Source organism: Elephantulus edwardii, unplaced genomic scaffold (genome assembly GCF_000299155.1).
Source record: "Elephantulus edwardii isolate Elephantulus edwardi_28Jun2011 unplaced genomic scaffold, EleEdw1.0 scaffold00055, whole genome shotgun sequence".
NCBI lineage: Eukaryota > Metazoa > Chordata > Mammalia > Macroscelidea > Macroscelididae > Elephantulus > Elephantulus edwardii.
The window spans coordinates 8,816,742-8,826,964 of record NW_006399805.1 but is presented as its reverse complement, the minus strand read 5'-3'; the positions used below and the strand labels follow the sequence as shown (position 1 = coordinate 8,826,964).

General features: G+C 42.2%; 2 pseudogenes; one reads left to right on the top strand and one right to left on the bottom strand.

Moving 5' to 3' along the window:
* Positions 1-3,089: 3,089 nt before the first annotated feature.
* On the top strand, positions 3,090-3,833 carry LOC102854531 (annotated as a pseudogene).
* Positions 3,834-10,006: 6,173 nt separating this feature from the next.
* The window catches only part of LOC102850148, a 156,154-nt pseudogene continuing 155,937 nt past the window's right edge, over positions 10,007-10,223 (bottom strand).

Genomic DNA, 10,223 nt, shown 5'->3' with positions numbered 1-10,223 from the left:
GACACATCTAACCTCATTTCCCCAGTTATTGTATCAATCCTTCTCATCCAGGGTCTTCCTCTCTTGCACTATCCCTCTACCCTTCCAAGCATGTTGTCCTTCTCCAAGGACTGGTCCTTCCTGACCACGTGAAGTATTTAAGATGGCACTTCAAAGTCCTAGCCTTGGTTTAATCCTCTCCAAGATAGACCTATTTGTTTTCTTGGCAGTCAATAGTATGTTCAAGACTCTTCCCCAGCATGACAATTCAAAGTCATTGATTCCTCTTCTGTCATTCTTAAGTCATTTGCCAGCTCTCTGATGTACAGCAGCAAGTAACTGGGAAGACCAAGGCCTGGATCAGGCACACACACCCTGGTCTCTAGACTGACACGGCAGTACTCTAGATAAGTCCCTGACAGCAGATTTACCTAGTGCAATTTGTCTTGATTTCCTGACTGCTGGTGCCAAGAGTGCTGACTGTGGAGCCAAACAAGCTGTAATTGTTAACAACCTCAATCTCTTCTCCATCTAGCATGGTGCTGTCAATTGGCCCAATGGTAAGAATCTTTGTCTTTTTTATGTTGAGCTTCAATCCTTATTAAAGGTTGCAGTCCATGACCTCCTTCTGTAGCAAGTACGTCAGGTCATCCTCAGTTTCAGCAAGAAACTACATAACGCAGATGTTGTTGATAAGTCAGCCTTCTTCCAATCCTGATTCTCCTTATAAAGCCCGACTTCCTTAATGATCTGTTCTGCATATAGATTGAAAAGGTATAGAGACAGGATGCAGCCCTGACATATTCCTTTCCTGGCTTTGAACCAAGTACTGTTTCCTTGCTCTGTTTTGAGAACTGCTTCCTGGTATGAGTATAGGTTTCACATGAGTGCAATCAAGGGTTCTGGGTGCTCACCAGGTTGTGCCCAGAAAACTGGAGAACAACTACTTGGACACCTGACTGGAAAACATCCATATTTATTCCCATTCCCCAAAAAAGGTGACCAGGTAATGTGGAAATTATTGAACAATATCATTAATATTACATGCAAGCAAAATCCAGAAGATTATCCAAAAATGACTAGAATAGCACATCACCAGAAAATTACCGGAAATACAAGCTAGGTTTAGAAGAGGTCATAGCACTAGAGACATTATCACTGATGTCAGACGGATCTTGGTGGAAAGCAAAGAGTACCAGAGGAACGTCTATCTGTGTTTTGTTGACTCTGCAAAGGCATTTGATTGTGTGGATCACAACAAATTGTGGCTTACCTTGAGGAGGATGCTTTCTTAGCTTATCAAACAAGCAAGCTAAGAAACTGGAAGTGGGAGAAGTGGAGGGAGAACTTCCTCCAGAGCCAAGATGTGCCTTCCCCTAGAGCCAGCAGCCTAAATCCAGGCTTCAAGCCTTCTAAACAATGAGAAAACAGTTTTCCATTTGTTAAAGCTCCCTACTTGTGGTACTTCTGTTACAGGCACACTAGAGAACTAAGCCGTTCTATTCTTTCATGGACATAAATGCATTCAGTCAAGGCTCTATGCAAGCCAACTTCAGTATCGGGGCACTTCTCATTCCTGATCATGTCTAGTTTTCACCAGTTTAGACCCATGTTCTCAGGGGCACATCTGGTCCTGCCTCCAGGGGGTGCTCTGGAAATATATGTTCACTGCAGGCTAGTGCAGTTAAGTCTCAGTATTTATAAACTGTAATCCTTTTTTGTGTTCTTATAGATTAGTTTTATTCTTTTTCCTTTTTATACATAGCTCAGGCATTATATCTTTAATAAAAATGTTGGCATTTATTTCCTATTCATTTACCTTAAAAGTATAAAGGGAGCTAAAAAAGTACTTAAGAGAAAGGGAAACTATGGTCTGAAACTATTTACAACTATCACATTAAACCTAACATTGTGGTCTTCATTTTCTGAAGAATTCTCTTATGATCAATTGTGTTTCAGAGTACTAATTCTGCTTTAGTTAAATACTAAGATTTAAGATTATGCCTTGAAATTCCAAAACTACATAAAATCAAGGATAACCAGCCTCTCTGGGTGAAACAAATCAAAACCAAGCTCTGTGAGTCAAACTCACGTGACAGAACTGTACCAGAGTTACAAAGATTGTTAAATCTTTACAGAAACAGTCTCATCGTTCTACCAAAGTGCAGCCAGTAGATTTCAACCTCCAACCTTCTGGTTAGTAGTTTCATGTACTGCCACCACCACAGTTCTTTCTCTAAACTTAAGAAATCTAGATTTGTAACAAGGAAAAGGTGATTCTATTAGATATTACAGCAAAACGGCCCTAGCAAATTTATTCTCTCACAATGTAGGAGGCTTAAAAGTCCCAATTCAGAGTGCTGGTTCTCCAGGATGCTTTCTCTGGTGGAAAATACTTGTCTCGAACTTTCAACACTGGAGTAGGGGACCTGCATGGGTCTTAGCATCAATCTTCCCTGATGATCTAAGAAAGTTGAGTGCAGGCTCTTTCATCTTTTATGAAAGATCACACCCCAGGATCCTTACATAGGATCAGGACTGTGACCTCAAATAGGGAGCTGCAACACACCCTGATCCTGACATCAGATCAAGGCTAATCACATCATGGTAGATGACTACATCAGTACACAACTGCCACACTAGATCATTTCATGACTTCTGAACCACTGAGAACCAAACCAAACCAGTGAGAACCAAACCGCGGCTGAAGTGTACAACTTTTATGTAAATCTAAAAGGGAAAAGGCGTGTAAGGTTTGGTGGGGGGAGTGGAGTCCCCGCCTCCTGTGCCCCGTCACCCCTCCTATGCCTCATCTTCCCTGCTGCACTGTGTTCTGCCTCTATGAGAAGTGTGGCATCAAGATAGGATTAGAGGAAGACTCATCAACAATCTGTGTTATGCAGATGATACAACCCTGCTTGCTGAAACAGAGGAGGACCTAAAGCACTTGCTGCAAAAGGTCAAGGACTGCAGCCTTCAATATGGATTGAAGCTCAACATCAACAAAACAAAGATTCTCACCCTGCTGTGATTCCATCCTGTGCGGCTGTTCTCTGCAACAGTGCTGATTTATTGCCGTCCTCTCCCACATAAACATGAGCCACGAACCCATGGAAGATTCAATGGATATGGACATGAGCCCCTGCAGCCCCTAAATTACCTTTTCGGTTGTGAAGTGAAAGCTGACAAAGATTATCACTTGAAGGTGGATAATGATGAAAATAAGCACCAGTTATCTTTAAGAACGGCCGGTTTAGGGGCAGGTGCAAAAGATGAATTGCACATTGTTGAAGCAGAGGCAATGCATTATGAGGGCAGCCCAATTAAAGGAACACTGGCGACTTTGAAAATGTCTGTACAGCCAACGGTTTCGCTTGGGGGCTTTGAAATAACATCACCTGTCGTCTTACGATTGAAGTGTGGCTCAGGGCCTGTGCATGTAAGTGGACAACACTCAGTAGCTGTGGAGGAAGATGCAGAGTCAGATGAGGAGGAGGAGGATGTGAAACTCCTAAGTACATCAGGAAAGAGATCTGCCCCTGCAGGTGGTAACGAAATTCCACAGAAAAAGGTGAAACTTGCCACTGATGAAGAGGATGACGATGATGACGACGACGATGACGATGAAGATGATGAGGCTGAAGAAAAAGTGAAGAAACCTATACGGGATACTCCAGCCAAAAATGCACAAAAATCAAACCAGAATGGAAAAGACTCAAAACCATCAAATCCACGATCGAAAGGACAAGAATCTTTCAAAAAACAGGAAAAAAACTCCCAAATCTCCAAAAGGGCCTATTTCTGCAGAAGACTTTAAAGCAGAAATGCAAGCAAGTATAGAAAAAGCGCATTGAACAGTCCTGGGCACTACTGGTAAATTAAGCCCAAAGATGGGGAGAGAAAAAGGAGAGACAATTACAGTCGATACCGAGTATCATCAACAATCCAGACTGAAGTCTCCTATTTGAATCTCCCCCCTTTCCTGATCTGCCACCCAACCACACCCTTGTGCAGGCTGGAAGCAATCTTTATTCTTGATTTCCTAAGGCACTTTCTACTGACTGCTGTGATTCAGTGAACCATACTCTGTCTTTCACTTGTGCACTGACCTCACCTTTTTGAACATGTTTTATAAACTTTTTATCTCCCTAGTTCTTCAATAAATATTTGAATAAATAGAAAAATTAAAAACAAAAACAAAAAAACAAAGATTCTCACCACTGGACCGACTGGCAGCATTGTGGTGGATGGTGAGGATACTGAGATTGCTAACAGCTTTAGTTTGCTTGACTCCACAGTCAATATACTCTTGGCACCAACCGCCAGAAAATTAAAAGACATACTGTGTTGGGAAAGTCTGCTGGGAGGAGATCTCTCCAGAGTACTGAAGAACAATGATATCAGTCTGGAGACAAAGGTGTGCCTGATACAGGCCATGGTCTTTGCAATCACTTGCCATGCATCAGAGAGCTGGACAATGACTGGGGATGACAGAGGAGAATTGACGCTTTTGAGCTGTGGTGTTGGAGAAGAGTACTGAATATATTATGGGCTGCTAAGGGAATGAACAGGTTTGTTCTGGAGAGGTTTAAACCAGGCTGTTCCTTGGAGGAAAGGGTTCCAAAGCTTTGTCTGACATACTTTGGACATGAAGGGGCCAGTCCTTGGAGAAGGACGTCATGCTTGGGAGGGTGGAGGGACAGCCAAGAAGAGGAAGACTGGGGTAATGGGGGTGGGTGTGTCAGAGATAAGATTAGCACAGGATAGAGCAGACTTTAGTGCTGTTGTATATAGGGTCACTATGAGTCACAGGAGACTGGATGGAACATTACAATAAAAACAAAAAGAATACAAACTCGAGACTAGATGGAACATTACAACAACAACAAAAGAGAAGAATACAAACTGTAACATTTACGTGGCCTCAACAAAATCTGTTCTGGTTGTCACACAATATAGGGGGTGGTGGTGGGGGTAATTATTTGTCAATATCTAATCTAAGAGAGACTTTACACTAACAGACGTTCATTAAAAGAAAAGGCAAGCAGGTAGTGTGCAGGGTCCTCCCTAGCTCTGTACCCCCAGGACAACGTACTAGAGTTAGGAGCCTGCTCCCTCTTGTCACTTCCCATTGTTTTGCCTCCAGGTTGACAAATGACCATCTCATTTATGTGCAGAACTGCTATTGGTATTGTAGTTTCATCCAGGGGGGGCCTACACTCAACTTCATCAGAATCATGAAGAGCAGAAATGGTAAAATTCATCCCATGTATTGCACTCTGAAATGTGCTGCACCTAGTAGGGTAAAGCTCGTATCCCATCCTAATCCTCTCTCAATACGATAAATACTTCAGCACACAAAATGAACAGTTAATCACTGGATAGGAAAGCCTTTACTGATTTTTTTCTTCTATTTTAAATTTATTTTAATGAAAGTTAACAGAGACTTTGGATTTCTGCTCCTTTATTGTTGCATTTTTCTCCCTGCCCACCCCTTCCCCCTGTATGCTTTTCTTTTTGAAAAGTAAAAGAGAAAATTCTTTCATTGTTATTCAATCCCTCCCAAGTCCACTTCACTATGCTACCTTTGTTCTGCACTCGTGTCATAACATAGTATCTAATCATAGATCCCTTTTAAACAGTTCTCTCCCTCATCTGTTTCAATGCAATATACATGATTTATCCCATCTTTCTCAGTCTCCCCCCAACCCCCATGTCAGTCCTCTTTTATAACAGTGGCATTAAGCCATATTTGTCTTTTTGTGTCTGAGATATTTCACTCAGCATAATGTCCTCCAAGGTCACCCATTTTGTATAATATTTCATGAGTTCTTTGTTTTTCAATGCAGCATAGTATTCCATTGTGTGAATATACCATGGCTTCTCTATCCCTTGTTGACGGGCACTTAAGTTGTTTCCAACTCTTTGCTACTGTGAACAAAACTAGCATGGGTATGCATATATCTGCTTGAGTGGCAGTTATGATTTCCTTAGGGTAAATTCCCAGTAGTGGAATTGCTGGGTCAAATGGTATTTCTATTTGCAACTTTTTCTCCTTTTCTTTATTTAACTTTAATGAACGTTTACGGAGACTTTGGATTTCCAGTCATTCCTTGTTGCATTTTTCTCCCTGTCCACCCCTCTTCCCCCAAATTTGCTCTTTTCTCAGAAAAGTAAAAGAAGACTTCTTTCATTGTTATAATCCCCCCAGCCAGTCCATTCCACTATGCAGCCTTCATTCTGGACTCTTGTCATGACAATAATACCTAATCACATATCCCTTTTAAACAGTTCTCGCCCTCATCTGTTTCAATCAAGAATGCCTTCTTTATTCCCTCTTTCTCAGTCTCCCCCCAACCTCAATGTCAGAGTCCTGTTTTACAATAGTGGCCCTATGCAGTATTTGTTCTTTTGTGACTGAAATATTTCACTCAGCATAATGTCCTCCAGGCTCATCCCTTTTGTGTATTTCATGAGTTCTTTGTTTTTCAATGCAGAATAATATTCCATTGTGTGAATATAGCAGACCTTTTCTATCCAGTCGTTTGTTGGGGGTCACTTAGGTTGTTTCCAGCTCTTTGCTACTGCGAACAAAGCCACAATAAACATGGGTGTGCATATAACTGCTTGGGTGGCAGTTATGGTTTCTTTATGGTAAATTCCCAGTAGTGAATTGCTGGGTCCAATGGTATTTCTATTTGCAACTTTTTGAGAAAGCCCCATAGAGCCTTCCATAGTGGGTGCACCATTTTTTTTTTGAGATTTTAATGAAAGTTTATAGAGAACTTGGATTTCCATCCATTAGGAAAGATACTTTTAAAGATAAGCCTTAGATACACAGATATAGAAAGTTTAAAATGTCTGAAAGTTAAGAATTAAGGTTCTAGTTTCACACATGCTAATTCATCATCATAGTTTGAAATGTGCTTGCAAGCTATTAAAACAGCATAGGACAGTTTCATGAATGCTCACAGAGGCACAAGACTCAACAGTTGGAAAGTAAGGGAACCTACTAGTGACTCGAGATAGCGTACACCAAAGAATGAGAACTTTTGCATTAATTCCCAGAAAGCCAGGTGAAGTGCACCGGCTAATGATACCTACACACAATTAAGTGGCTTGTGTTACAGAACACGAACTCAAACTTGGGGAACCCCACTTTTTTACAAGCACATCTGCCATTTGTTCCAGAGAGACACAGGATCTTTTTATCCTGGATAGGATGCAAGTTCTCCTTCCCTTACATGGAAAACATAAATAATCTCTACCTCTTAAGGAGTAAGGATGACAAGTCTTTGAGCTGTGGTGAGTAATGAACATCCCAGGGACTGCCAAAAGAACAAACCTGGAGAAAGTACAGCCAGGATGCTCCTTGGAGACAAAGATGATGACACTTCATCTAGCAGTCTGGACATGCTGCTATTAGAGGTTATTCCTTGGAGAGAATGAAAGAAGTTATTCCTGGTTGAAGATCTTCAACCAGGTGGACTGACAGTGACTGCCACAACGGGCCTCAGTGCATCATGAAGTGTGAAGATGGCACAGGATAGAACAGGGTTCAGATCTGCTGTTCATAGGGTTGCTATGCGTCATACTCAATGACACCTAACAACAACCATTTAACTGCTCAGTAATCCTTAAATTTTTAATCTTTAAATTTAACATTATTAGCTCCACTTACCAGGAAACATCACTCAAAAATGGTCACCACTCACAGTAATGGAACTCAATAGAATAGATGCCTGGGCACATGTCTCCAGACTAAGTACATTGATCCAGCAAGACTTTCAGATGGCTTAAGATTTAAACTCACTTGAGACTGTGTATCAAAAGGATACACCCACTGAGCTTAAACAACTATCTCAAGACAAGTAGAAGATGTCATTAGCTTAATAGCTACCAAAAAAAAAATATGAATTAAGAACCAGATGGATTCTCCTTCTTCTTCCCAGGGTGATGATAAGGACTGTATCATGCCCTCCAAACGTGTTGTAAATTCTACCTTGTGTTATGTTAATTAGACTATTAGTGTGAGGTGTTTAGATATAAAAGATAGCCATACTGTATGTAAATTGTGCATTATACATTTTCCCAACTATGCTTCCCATCAAGTGTGCTATTCTAATTTTTTTTTTAAACTTGTCGTGTAAGTTTGAATCAGATCTTACTGGCACAGGAGGAGACTGCCCCTCCTTCTCCAGCGGAGCATCTGGTGGATTTGAACTGTGTGCCTTCGGGACTGCAGCACTGCTTCTTGTCAGTAGGGCACCAGAGCTCCCCTCTAATTTTATTAACAGAAAACATGCAAACAAATACAGTGAGCACAGAAGCAAAACAGTATAAACAAAGGGATCACCAAGGAATCATGGAATGACCAGTATACAGGAAGTGTGATTCCCCAAAAGATACAAAGAGATCCTCCTCGAAAAGCCAGTGGCATGCATTTGGGCTTCTCTCCTAAACTTAATTTCTAAATGAATTCCTGTTCTTTAAAATTACTCATTAATGGTATCTCTGTTACAGCAGCATTAGAAATTAAGACAAATGTCTTAGTTAATTCTATTATCTCACTGTATCATATATAGTGAATCCTAAACTGACCTCCTTATTAATAATTTTAACTATTCTATTCCAAATAGGAAAAATATCAAATTATCTTGCAGAGTAGTACTAGACAACAGAATAGGTTTAGATTTTTACTTACTCATACAAGGTAGTCTATTTACTGTCACCAGAGATGTTGCACTTACACAAGTAACTCTCGTTTAGCAGAAACAAAAATACCACACATCCTAGAAATATGACTAAAAAACCAAAACTGCAATCAAAGACTAACACAATTGATCTTTTAATCTAGAACCCTGCAATTTTTTACTATAATCTTCCATCCTGAAGAATTACAGTCATAATAGTTCTTGTTATAGTGTCGCTTTTGTTTGCACAAAACGTTAATGTTTTTAAATGCTGTCATATTCAGCAAATAATTGCATTCATCAGCAACAACAAAGAAGTCATGAAGAAGCCATTGATCCCATACATCTGTGCAAATGGGTGAAGAGAAGGGCTCACGTGAAGATGAGAAAACAAGAAGTTTCCTTACGAGATAACCAAAAGGGGAGAAGTTGTTAAATATTTTTAACTTGTTAAGAGGTAAAAGGTCTCCCCCTCCATGAGGGAAATTGAAATAATTTGTTCAAATTTGTATTTGAATATTTATTGTAAATAAACTAGTAGAAAAATTAAAAAACAAAAAAAAAAAAAACACAAAGTCTCCTCCAGGCCAGAATCATTTAAAACAAATGCTGTTATATTAATCAGAAGGCATTAACAATACTCATTGTAATGAGTTTACAGCATTCACACAATTCAGACACACCAGGTTAGCACCAAATGACCAACCTTCTCAAAAGAAAATCAATTCAAACACAGGGCCGCGCGAAGTATGTAAATGTGACCTTTCCCCATTTTCCATTCGGGCTGCTCCCTATTTGTGGACAGTCCGTCCCTCCATAAGGCCTGCTAACTTTAACTCACATTTCCCAAGTTACCTTAACTGAAAACATGAGGAGTTTTATATCTTTCAGCTAATTATAGGAAAGTCAGGTCCAGGCACCGGTCTGCGAGGTGACGAGGTGCATCATCAGTCGTGGGGGGCTGACCCCCATCATTACGTAACTGTCAGTCCACCCGGGGGACGCAGGCGGTCCGGGTGTCAGGCTACTGCCCCGAGGATGCTGCGGATGCACCGGTCAAAGGTGGACTTTACCCCACTGTCACCGTCAACCGCGGGTAACTGGACAGGCTGGCGCGCGCTCACAGTCCCCCACCCACGGGGCACCCTGCGAGGCTGCCGTTGTGTGCACCAGGTTGCAGGTTCGAGCCCCCTCGCGGGCCGCTCCCGCTGCAGGCCTGGGGTGCGCGGTGATCGGGAGGGACCCGCCGCCCCGAGCCGCGGCCGCACCGCGCGCGCCGTGCAACTTCCTCGGCATCTTTCAAACCTGTTAACCTGAGCGGCGGGAAGTGCCTGTCAAAAGTCTCCCCGCGCAGCACCCCCCCCCCAGCACAAAAGGCAGGACCGCCGCAACTTGGCCGATCGCCCCCCTCCCCGGGCCCCGCGGCCGGCGCTGGACGCGGCCGTGCCCCCCGCTTCGGCCTCTGCAAGCCCGAGCCCGCGAGGACAGAGGCGACAACACCCCGTCTCCGGCTTCCTTTGTCCCCGCGCGCGGGGGGCACCGGCGGCGATC